Here is a 10,810-nt window from a genome sequence, read left to right on the forward strand (position 1 = left end):
TAAGGAATCTAAACTAGGTCAAGGACTGCAAGTAAAGTCATTGAAGAGTAATTAAAGCACCCGGCAATGCTACAGTTCAAATTGTCTCCACCATGAGCTTTGGAGATAGAAATCCATTCAAGGATTTGGAGAACCATTGTCTCATTTCCCTCTTGAGTGAAATCTTTTCCTTGCTATTTTCTTTCTCTCTGCCGAGTCTGTAATTAAGTGAGCGGAGTTATTATCAAGCCACTGGAGAGACTTGGGGTGCAAAGCCTGTTCAATGTTCCAAAAGTGACAGCATGTTTGAGATGATACAAGCAAAAAAAAAAAAAATAGAATAGTGCGACAAATTCGCTAATCCTGAAAAAGAAAGACTATTTAATCAACTTTATTGTCACAGGCCACACCAAAATAGCAAATAATCATTTAACTGACACAAAATTCCTTAAATCAAGTTTCCCATAGCAACATTTCATTAGTTGAGCTAAGCCCAACGTACCTAGAAATCGGGTAGCCGAGTGAACGCTCACGTCAGACCGTGAATACATTTAGATTTTTCCACGACAATTTTCTTCGCCAAAGAAAGACAACAGTGCCGGTGACAGCAAAGAAAAGCATACAGTGCTACGAACCACATTGGAATTAGGAAGGAGATTATCGCGCCGTTGCAACTACCGTGACTACTTCCGTAAATACTGGCATGAGGACCCCCCTTAGCTGTTCAACACCGTGCCTGACGTTAAACAACGCACAAAAGGACCGCTTAGTAGTCTAACAATATGCCCAATGTAAAATACACAAACTCAGCACTGAACTAAAGTTAGCATTAACATAGCATTTATCATCCACTGATGCCATCACACCGCAACAAAATTTTTGTTTTATTTTTTATTGTTTAAATACTATACTGTACAGTAAATGTAAAAAAAAAATACATAGAAATTAAAATACGAATTTTCTGTTTTTGTAGCTTGGGAACGGATTAATTGCATTTACATCATTTCCTATTGGGAATTTTTTGGGGGAGATTGAACAATTCGGACCACTGTGTGTTTGTGTGTGTGTGTGTGAACATATATTTATATATATATATATATATATATATATATATATATATATATATATATATATATATATATATATATATATATATATATATATATATATATATATATGTATATGACAAGAGTTCCTAGCTAGTGTTAAGAACTAAACTACGAAAAAGTATGCACGCGCATAGATTTGGACAATAATATGCAAACTAAGGGACTACCAGTGCCTTCTGAAATGTCTAATCCCTTTCTGTAAGAAGAAGATATTTGGCAACCACCTTCATCCACTGTCACATTGTGCCTGTGGTTTTTTTGTTTCTTTCGCAGAGCCTCTGGCAGAGCATTTGAAGTTTTTAATCTGGTGCTCCAGAGACTAAGGTCACCTTACACTACCCGTCTTCCTCCCCACTTTTATTTGCTCTTCTGGCAACCTTGCTATTTCACACACTATTAAAAGAAATCTGCTAATGCAAGGAGTGGGGTCCTTGGCTCGTGGAATGGAAAATGATGGCATTTCTGAATGCTGTCTCTCGAAAAAAAAAGACCCCAGGCGTCTTGTGCAGGGTTTATGACCCAAAGATTAGTCACTTTTTGGAGCGGGATGTACTGCCCTGAGCTATTTCAGCCAGAAACTGATTTTCATATTGATGTGCGACGTTGAGCTCTCTCCAGTCCACATATTGGCTCATGCATCACCTGAAGTCTGCGGCTGTCAAGCCTCAGTGATAGCAAAGTGAAGCAGACAATTCCTTTGTTAATAAATAAACAAGTGAGGCACTGCAGGTACATTATATTTGTCAGGCGCGAGGCATTTCGGCTACAGCCTCCACATTCCATTACCATTAACATTGCATGTTATTCAGTCTCAATCTGCTCCTGATTTACTTTCTCAAATTATTATTATGACATCGAGACTGTATGCATTACTTGCTATGTCATCAACAATGTAAGCTAATTATTGGGAAAAGGCTTTCTCTAGACTGTTGCTCACCAGAAACATTTGGCTTCAATGAATAGGCAACGTAGGGAGGGACAAACTGAAAACAATGGCAACTACATCAACATGTTGATTTACTTCCTCATACTATCGTGATGTCTTTGACCTCGTCAAGAGTGGGGAAAAAAGAACAGCCGGGGAATTACATGCGGCGGGGCTTTGCATGTATTACACAGGAAAAGACTAAGGAGAGATTATCCAAGGCCAGATGTGTCTCTCAAAGGAATAAAAAAAATAAAAAAAAGAATCACGCCGTCGTCCGCTAAGAAGCTGCCACATTCTACTCGTAGAAAGCAACAAGCAGCGGCAAGGGCGTTGGTGCTCGGCTGTCTGCGCCGTCACTTCCACTGTCTCGGAATAAGCAAGATTTCAGGTTTAGGGCCTCTTTTAATGCCGTCATCCATCATACTTGAGACAACAACAACAACAAAAAAAGCACCAAGTTGACCGAGTGATGCTAATGCGGCATTAGAATGCTGTTCGCTCACAGGCGAAAGTTTGTATAAGGGAACGGAGATGTGCACATTTGGCGGTATATATAATAAGCCAAGAAAGAATATGTTACACATGACACCACCGATATATTAACTATTACTGTTGGTGGTTTCATACTAGGAGACCTTCACTAACTTTGACTGAATCTGATTAAAATAGGATTTTCTCTTGCGTGTGGGAGTGACTTGCACACGAGCATCTCATTGGCTAGTGGTGGGTAGAGTAGGCCTATATAAAATTGGAATATGGCTCAAGTAAAAAGCAGTCCGCCAATTAATTACTTGATATGAGTCAATTGTAAAATTTAATATTGCTCAACAATGTAACTGCTGTCAAACGATTAAAATGTTACACTAATTAGTCGCACAATTTTCTGTAGTTATTCTTTTTTTTCTACTACTGCATCTACTTTTTTTCTTCAAAGCTTGTAACAGATATTTACTTGAGTAAAATCTTGAAATGAATGTCAAATTGTCAAATAGGAAGCATATTTAGAATCAGAAATTATTCTAATCGCTTTTTTTTTTTTTTTCTGGAGAGCTCAGTATTGTTCATTCGGTAATTTTACCGATTTGACATGTGATCATCATTGCTCTTTTTTTTGTTGTTGTTTATTTTGTTTTTTTGTATGTGGCTGAGTATGTGTATGTGCGTGTGTGCGAGTGTGTGTATTCATTAGTTCACCTAAAACCTATTAAAAAATCCCATACCGTTCACCTAAACCGAACACTTCCAGCCAGTCGTGAGGTCGTCAGGAGACCCGAGGAAGGACCAAAGAAAAGAAAGGAAAGTGAGGAATCGCTTTTTTTGATCCTTGAATAGAATACTTGTTCTGTAAAATACAACTTTTAAAACGATCAAAATGGCCTATTTTCATTTTTTTTTTTGGAAACAATTCTCCGAACTTCTAGCTTCCGGGTTTAGTTGTGCCCACAAGCAGCACACTTCAGAAGGATTGATTTGTGAGGCCCCGTGGAGGGAACTTGAGCAGGGAATTTTGCTCTCAGATGATAGGCCAAAGACGTACAAATAATATGCAATTTAAATTTGGCTCTGCAGGCGTGTGCAAATGACTTTAGAGTTCTCCAATAAGCATCAAGCAAGTAAAACAGAAAGCTTAAAGCCCATGTTTATTCATCTTCCCGTCAGTGACTTCCTCCAAATTTGGTTGCACACTGAGTTAACTTAGTTTTTTTTTTTTTTTTTACGCTTTAATGAAAATTCCATTTACGGTAGAGGATTAGGGCCAGTGAAGAGAGAAAAAAAAGTTTGGCAGGATCCTCACTGTATTGTCAGAATTCTCACGTTAAAGTTCAAATTCTGACTTCATTCTCAAAATTCTAACTTTAAAGTGAGAATTCTGACTTTATTCCTAGAATTCTGACTTCAAAGTGACAATTCTGACTTTATTCTCAGAATTCTCAATTTTAAAGTGAGAATAATAGTAGCACTAATAAAGTCAGAATTCTGAGAATAAAGTGAGAATCCTGAGAATAAAGTGAGAATTGTCACTTTGAAGTCAGAATTCTAAGAATAAAGTCAGAATTCTCACTTTAAAGTTAGAATTCTGAAAATGAAGTCAGAATTTTAATTTTAAAGTGAGAATTCTGACAATACAGTGAGGATCATGCCAAACTTTTTTCTCTCTCTTCACTGGGCCCTAATCCTCTAAAACTCTGACTTCAGAATCCGACTTCAAAGTCAGAATTCTGAGATTAAAGTCAGAATTCTGACTTAAAAATCGGAATTCTGAGAATAAAGTGAGAATCCTGAGAATAAAGTGAGAATCCTGCCAAACTTTTTTCCTCTCTCTTCACTGGCTCTAATCCTCTTCCGTTAACGTTAATCTCCAGAGTTAACGCTTTAATTTTGTCAGCCATAAATAATATACAGCTTTAAATGATATAAAACAACAAAATGAGGCAAATTCTACTATTTTCTCCTGCCTCACAGCAGCACAGAAAGAGCATGGAAATAAAACAGAATTCCAATCAATATTCTGTATTAAATATAAAATAGACAGCATTTTTAACCACAGCTCCACGCTTTGGATCTGGTTCGGTACTACCTTAATGGAAGCATCTATCTAATACGAAATTGCCATTGCCTCTGAAAAGGTAAAGTGTCAGTGAATATTTGTTGAGAAACATCCCAACGCGACAGCGCTCATGCCGTCCGAAGCCAGGACTCCGAGATAGCAACACACTCATCTACAGTTTATATTGGATTTTCATGTCAGCACTTTTGGTGAGCTGGTAAAATATAATTGTCTCATCCTTTATGAAGCAGTGTTGAGGTGACAGCACCCAGAGAAGCGTCATTACTCTGCTTTTTATTAGGGAGCGCGGACGGGACATTTTGTTGGTGATGAATAACGGCTCCCTGGCGCAACGTCACTGTGGTGGTTTTGTGCTCCGCTGAACGTGCATGGGTCATTGAAAATGAAATCAATTCCAAATGAAGAATTAGATCTGTTCACCATAATGGGTTTTATTTGACAGCCATCAATACCCGCATCGATTTGCAAGTCCAATTGAATCTTGTGAGACACAAATATCGGCAGAGCCCGGCAACAAATGTAAGGAAGGTGTAGAGCGGCAACTGTTAATCAATCATGATTTTCTTCAAACTGCTGCACAGGAGTACATTCAGATAAAGGAGGCCAAGTATCTGAAATTTAAACCTCTTGTATAATTTGTGTATAGTCTCCATCCATTGAAAAATGAAACAGTGACTCATTATTTTCTCATTTGTTTTTAAACCGAAAAATTGCCTGATTGTTGGCTCGGAGCAATAAACACGAAATAGAAAAACAATCAAAACTGAGTTTGATTTGAACTAAATGGTCGTGACTTTGATAGTTGGTAACTAGCATCAGTAAAGATACAGAACGCTAGCTTGTTAGCTTCCACAATCAATCTGGACTCTGACCACAATCCACCAAATGATCACTCAGTCATATTATAAAATGGAGAATTATGTATTGTTTAGAAGTGTTTACAACCTTTATTGAGCCAATAATGAGTCTATTTTAAGCTTAACGCTGGTTTAGAGGACCAAAATGTGTACTCTTTGGGAAGAAGCCATGACAACTGTAGTCACCGCTGTTTGTTTGTAGTCACATTGTTTTCAATTCATTCATATCCACATCGAATAGCATGTCAATTTGTAGACAAATCATTTCAACAACACAGTTAGTTCTTCTTTCGACCACTGTGCAATGATATGTGAGGAACTGTAAGTATATCTCAGTTGATTGTGGCGGCTAACAAGCTAACATATTTGAACTAATGCTCGTTAGCAAAATTACGGTTCGCGTGCCGAAAACCCAACCACGTAAATATGACAGAAATGTTAAAATCAGTAACATTCTGTCCTTTATTCACATTTGCCCCAGATTAAACTGCATTTGAAGTCTGGAACAACAGCCAAGTCACTCTAATAATAATACTAATATCAAATCATACAACAGTTTGTATTGTGTCTAGTTTGCAATTACGTAAATTTGATAAAACATGTTTCAGCCAGGAATAATGAAAATCAATAATTAAAATAAATAAATAAATATATATATATATATATATTTAAATAAAAAGAATAGAAGAAGAAAAGGACCAGGGGAATCTAATTGTGACTTATGAAGGCAGAGGGGTCACTCCCGAGAGTCACACTCAAAATAGAGCTCCAAAGTTTCCTTCTTAATTTCCTATGCACAATCAAGCCGATGCCCACGAGACAGAGGATATTTAAGATCCCGCGAATGAGACAGAAACAGCATTTAATAAAGGCAAAAAGATGAGATACATGTAGATTAAAGTACTAAAGAATAATAAAGTCAGAGCAGAGCTGCAGGGAACTGTAAGGTCTTATTTTCTTTTTTTCTCATAACGGGGATTAAGTACAAATATCCCCGCTGCGGGTATTAACTTGTGGCAGGATTGTTCTGCGTTATGATCACTTCTTAGCGCTGCTCTCTAACAGAACAGACAGAATCATCCTCAGTAATAAAGCGCAGCGGATAAACATCTGTAGCGTTCACTTGGTATGGAGTTTTTCAAATCCTTTGCCAATACGTCGAAGCTACAAAGTGACCATTTTCGGTATTTTTCATTTGGCCAATTTCAAGCTCCGACGCGCTATAGATTTGTCGCTCTTCCACTGTAACTGCATCAGTAAACGTTTAAATGTTTACTTCCATTTTTTTGAGGAGGCTAATTTTCTTCTTGAAGCACCAGGTGACAACTGATCAAAATATAGTTTACCATTGGGACGATGGCAAACACACTTAATTGTAGCCCGCTAAAATAAATTTGTTTCCAACTTTCCATACTTTTCTCAACATTAAATTAGCACAGATTTTTCATTTGACATTTTGCTGATTAGTAACATGACAATCTCATCAGTTAAGTGAATGATTATGAGCACAACAACTTACATGGCACTTGTTTCTATATCCATTTTCCTTTTCTTGACTGATCTTACACTTTTTCAGTTAACATAGAGGAAAATTTGACAGCTTCTTATTTATTCACATTAGAAAATGGTATGAGTGGTAGAATTGCACACTGTTTGTTTCTTACACATTTAACCGTGTTATTTACCAATAAGGTGAACAATAGGTAAACCTGTTCAATATAATATAGTTCGATTAACACATTTGAAATGTTCTCATATTTCCTTTATGTTATTATTATTATTTAAAATTGTCAATGTGAAGACACTGGATGTAACCTGATATGCAAATAAATAAATACATAAAATGCAGTGAGGTAAAAAGATGCATAAAACTCAAAATATAGAATATGAAGGTGTTTTTTTTAAACAATAACAGGCTGATTTCATCATATTTATTTATTAAATTTGTTGCCAGAAAAGCATCGGTGAACTTCAGGTTGCCCAACAGAAGTCACGCAGTGGTCCTGGGCCACGGATTCCAAAGGGTTAGGTTCATCAACAGTTGGAATGTTTTCTGAAATGTCATAGCTATAAATGACAAAATATGGTAAAATTTGTATTACACAAATTAAAAAATAAATAAATAAAAGAAAGACAAAAATATCTCATGAACCTTATGTGGCTTTTTAAATCTAACAAAGATATTAATTTCATTCAAACTCATTTTAATGAAGAGTCCACTTTCACCTAAGTTTGAGCTCAAGTAGGCTGAACCAGTTTGTCAGTGGCCGAGGTCAAAATACTTTTTTTTTTTATGGTACAAATAATTACACGTATATTCTGAAAATATTCCCATTTATTTTTTATTTTATTGCAGAATAATGAGAATTTTCTTAGCAAAAATGAGCGGACAATATTTGCATCAAATCCCGAGTAACAGCCAAATTTCACAATGTCATTTAAGTGGTTGTCAGTGTGCCCTCCAGTGGACAAAATTAGCAACAACCCTTAATTCTAGTGAAAAAGTAGAAGTGTGAAAGCTGTAAGGCTGAATGAAAACCTGTGGAATTATTTGGAATGATATTGAATGATGTTGAATGATATTGAATGCCATGGAATGATATACAATCACCTGAACATGTTAAAGTTGAAATAGTTTGAATTCCTTCAGAAATCTAAAAAAAGTTGAAGGAAGAAAAACAGCACAAAAATAAAAACAAAGTAGCAAGAAACAACTTAATTTTAGTGGAAAAACTACACCTTGTGCTGTGCCCTCACGGGCCAGATTGAAATCCTTTGACTGGCCAGTTCTGGCCCGCGGGCCGTATGTTTGACAACCCTGATTTGGATGCATATCAAGTCATCTGTGATTAAAATTAGCTGTTGAACAGTATAATAATGCACTTTGACTCAATTTAACGCCTCTCTTGCTAACATCATGCTGTTGAATGAATACTCCTCTGGCTGAGAGAAAAAAGCCACCTATTTGGATTCATTCATCGTACAAGTGTACCTTTTTTTTTTTTTTAATTTAATTTTTTTTTTTTTTTTTTTAAGGTACAAGTGTACCTAATGTAATGACCAGACAGTGTAGAGTGCCAACTGTGCTGATGTGAACCACGAGGGTCAATTAGTGGTGTTTTTGTGTGCGCGCGTGCCTGATATATCGTTCGGTGTACTTCTGGTTCAATATGTGGCACGTTGAATAAAAACAGCTGCTTATCAGCGCAACTTGTCCACATTCATCCCCACGGGAGCAGTGGAGAGGATAGGACCAACGAGGCCTTGAACCACTAGATTAATGAGACAAACAAACAAAAACGTGATTAGAGTCCAGTCCCCACTTTCCAACCTTTTCTGATGTGCGCTTAATCGCCTTGGATTGATTTAAACCGGCAAGTGTATGCCATCACTTCTCTGCGGCGAAGTTCAAGCACAGCCAAATCAGCGACGGAAATATTCAACCCTGCACCTTTACTGTATTCACTACGGTGCTGTTATCCAGCGGAATTAAATGGAGGAGAAGTCGTCAATCAAGCGGCCATATTGTGCTGGAGCGAGTCCGGTGGAGGACAGCTGCTATATAACAGCAGCTGCTAAACAGGACTAATTCTCCCGGATGAAATATGTCACAGAGGCCAGCCATTTACAGGACTGATATCAGAGCTATATTTCAAGGCCCCGGCCGCAGCCTCTGCCCATTAGAGGGTGTGTGATGTATTTTAGGGCCACTTTACGTGCTGCTGGGTCTCAGAGAGCTACTCTGACATGATAGCTGATAGAAGGAGACTCTTGGTCAGTGTGGCGAGGAGAGAAGCCATATTAAAGAAGATAAACATCTAAAGAGGGAATTTGGTCAAGCGCTGAATACCCAAGCTCCGAAAAATACTCTGATGCCATCGACGGTTTGTCCTCCAAGATAAGTGGAGTCTGGGCAGTTTATGACAAATGTGCAGACAATAACCAAGTGGAGTGGAAAAAGTTGAGAATGTCGATAACAAACATTTTAAAAGTAAAAACTTCAGCTTTTTTTTTTTTTTTTTGCGGCTACAGAAATATTAAAGGAATACTTGACTAATTCAGCTATTTTCCACTCTAAAAAGTCAATATTTTGTCTATAATGAATTTTATAATTATTTTTCATGTACAGTTAATACCTCTAAAAATACATTTTGTCACTTGCTGTCAACTGAAAATGACATCACAGGTGATCAGAGCTCAGGTAACGACCAATCAAGACTCACCTGTTTTCTGGGTTTGGTCATGTAATGTCAGCAAACTGAGCCCTGATTGGCCGTTACCTGTTTCCTGAGCATGCGTGATGTCATCTTCAGTTGACAGCAAGTGGCATTATGTGTTTTTAAATGGTATTAATTGTACATGAAAAATAATATTAGACAAAATATGATCTTCTTACTGCTAAAAATGACTAAATGAGTCAAGTAAAGGTAGAGTTTGCGATGGTTAAAAAAAAAATACACTGTTTGTAATATGTGTTAAAACTGTATGAAGTCGACTATTATTAAATTGTTAAATGTTTTTTGGGGGGAAATCATCGGGTCTTCAAGAAAGTTGATCACTTCTCATGTTTGAATTGAATATACATTTAAATCAAACAAAAACAAACCGGTAACATTTCATTTTTAGCAATGCTCCATCATGAATAAGTCATGCTAGTAATGAGAGGAGGGAGGAGCGAAGTGAGGCTACATTCAAATGTTGCTAGTAGCTTCAAAACTACACACTCCAGCTAAGCTAATTGATAGCATAGAAGCACATTTGCTGAATCACTTCCAACTCACTGATGGTGTGAAGGTGAGAGTGAACGGTCATGAATGACAGTCCAGGGAATAGCGAAGTCAGCTAGCTGGCATAGGCTAAAGCTTCCCGCGACAGGATGTGATCTCACATGCGGCCCCAAGTGCGATTTTACACACCTTGTACCAAAAATCACATCAAATAAACCTCCTCATAAAAAAATAATAATGATGACATTTGCTCATTAGGCTGAGCCGGAGGCTGAAGGTTCATCTGTGATTGCCGGCCAGATGGAGTGAAGCAGGTTGGCTTCTTTTCGGATGAAGAACTTCACCTAAAGGTGTCTCAAAATTAGCGTGCCGACACGTTGGCAACATCTGACATGCTTGGTGAATATGGTTGGATTTCACACTTCATTATCATATAACAGGGACAATTTCAACAAAACAGTGTGAATGTAATAATAATACCATAGTTTGAGATGATCTTTGAAAATGTATTTATCCTCTCTGATAAGACGCGGTGTCGCATAGTTCTTGAAGAGAATTAGCGGCGGTGTGTTGAGGTTGATTATCTCAGTGACTAATGCTCTGTCACTTGGTGGCGTGCGAGGGCCCAGTGAGGACCTCCT

Source organism: Vanacampus margaritifer, chromosome 11, assembly GCF_051991255.1.
Source record: "Vanacampus margaritifer isolate UIUO_Vmar chromosome 11, RoL_Vmar_1.0, whole genome shotgun sequence".
In the NCBI taxonomy this organism is placed as follows: domain Eukaryota; kingdom Metazoa; phylum Chordata; class Actinopteri; order Syngnathiformes; family Syngnathidae; genus Vanacampus; species Vanacampus margaritifer.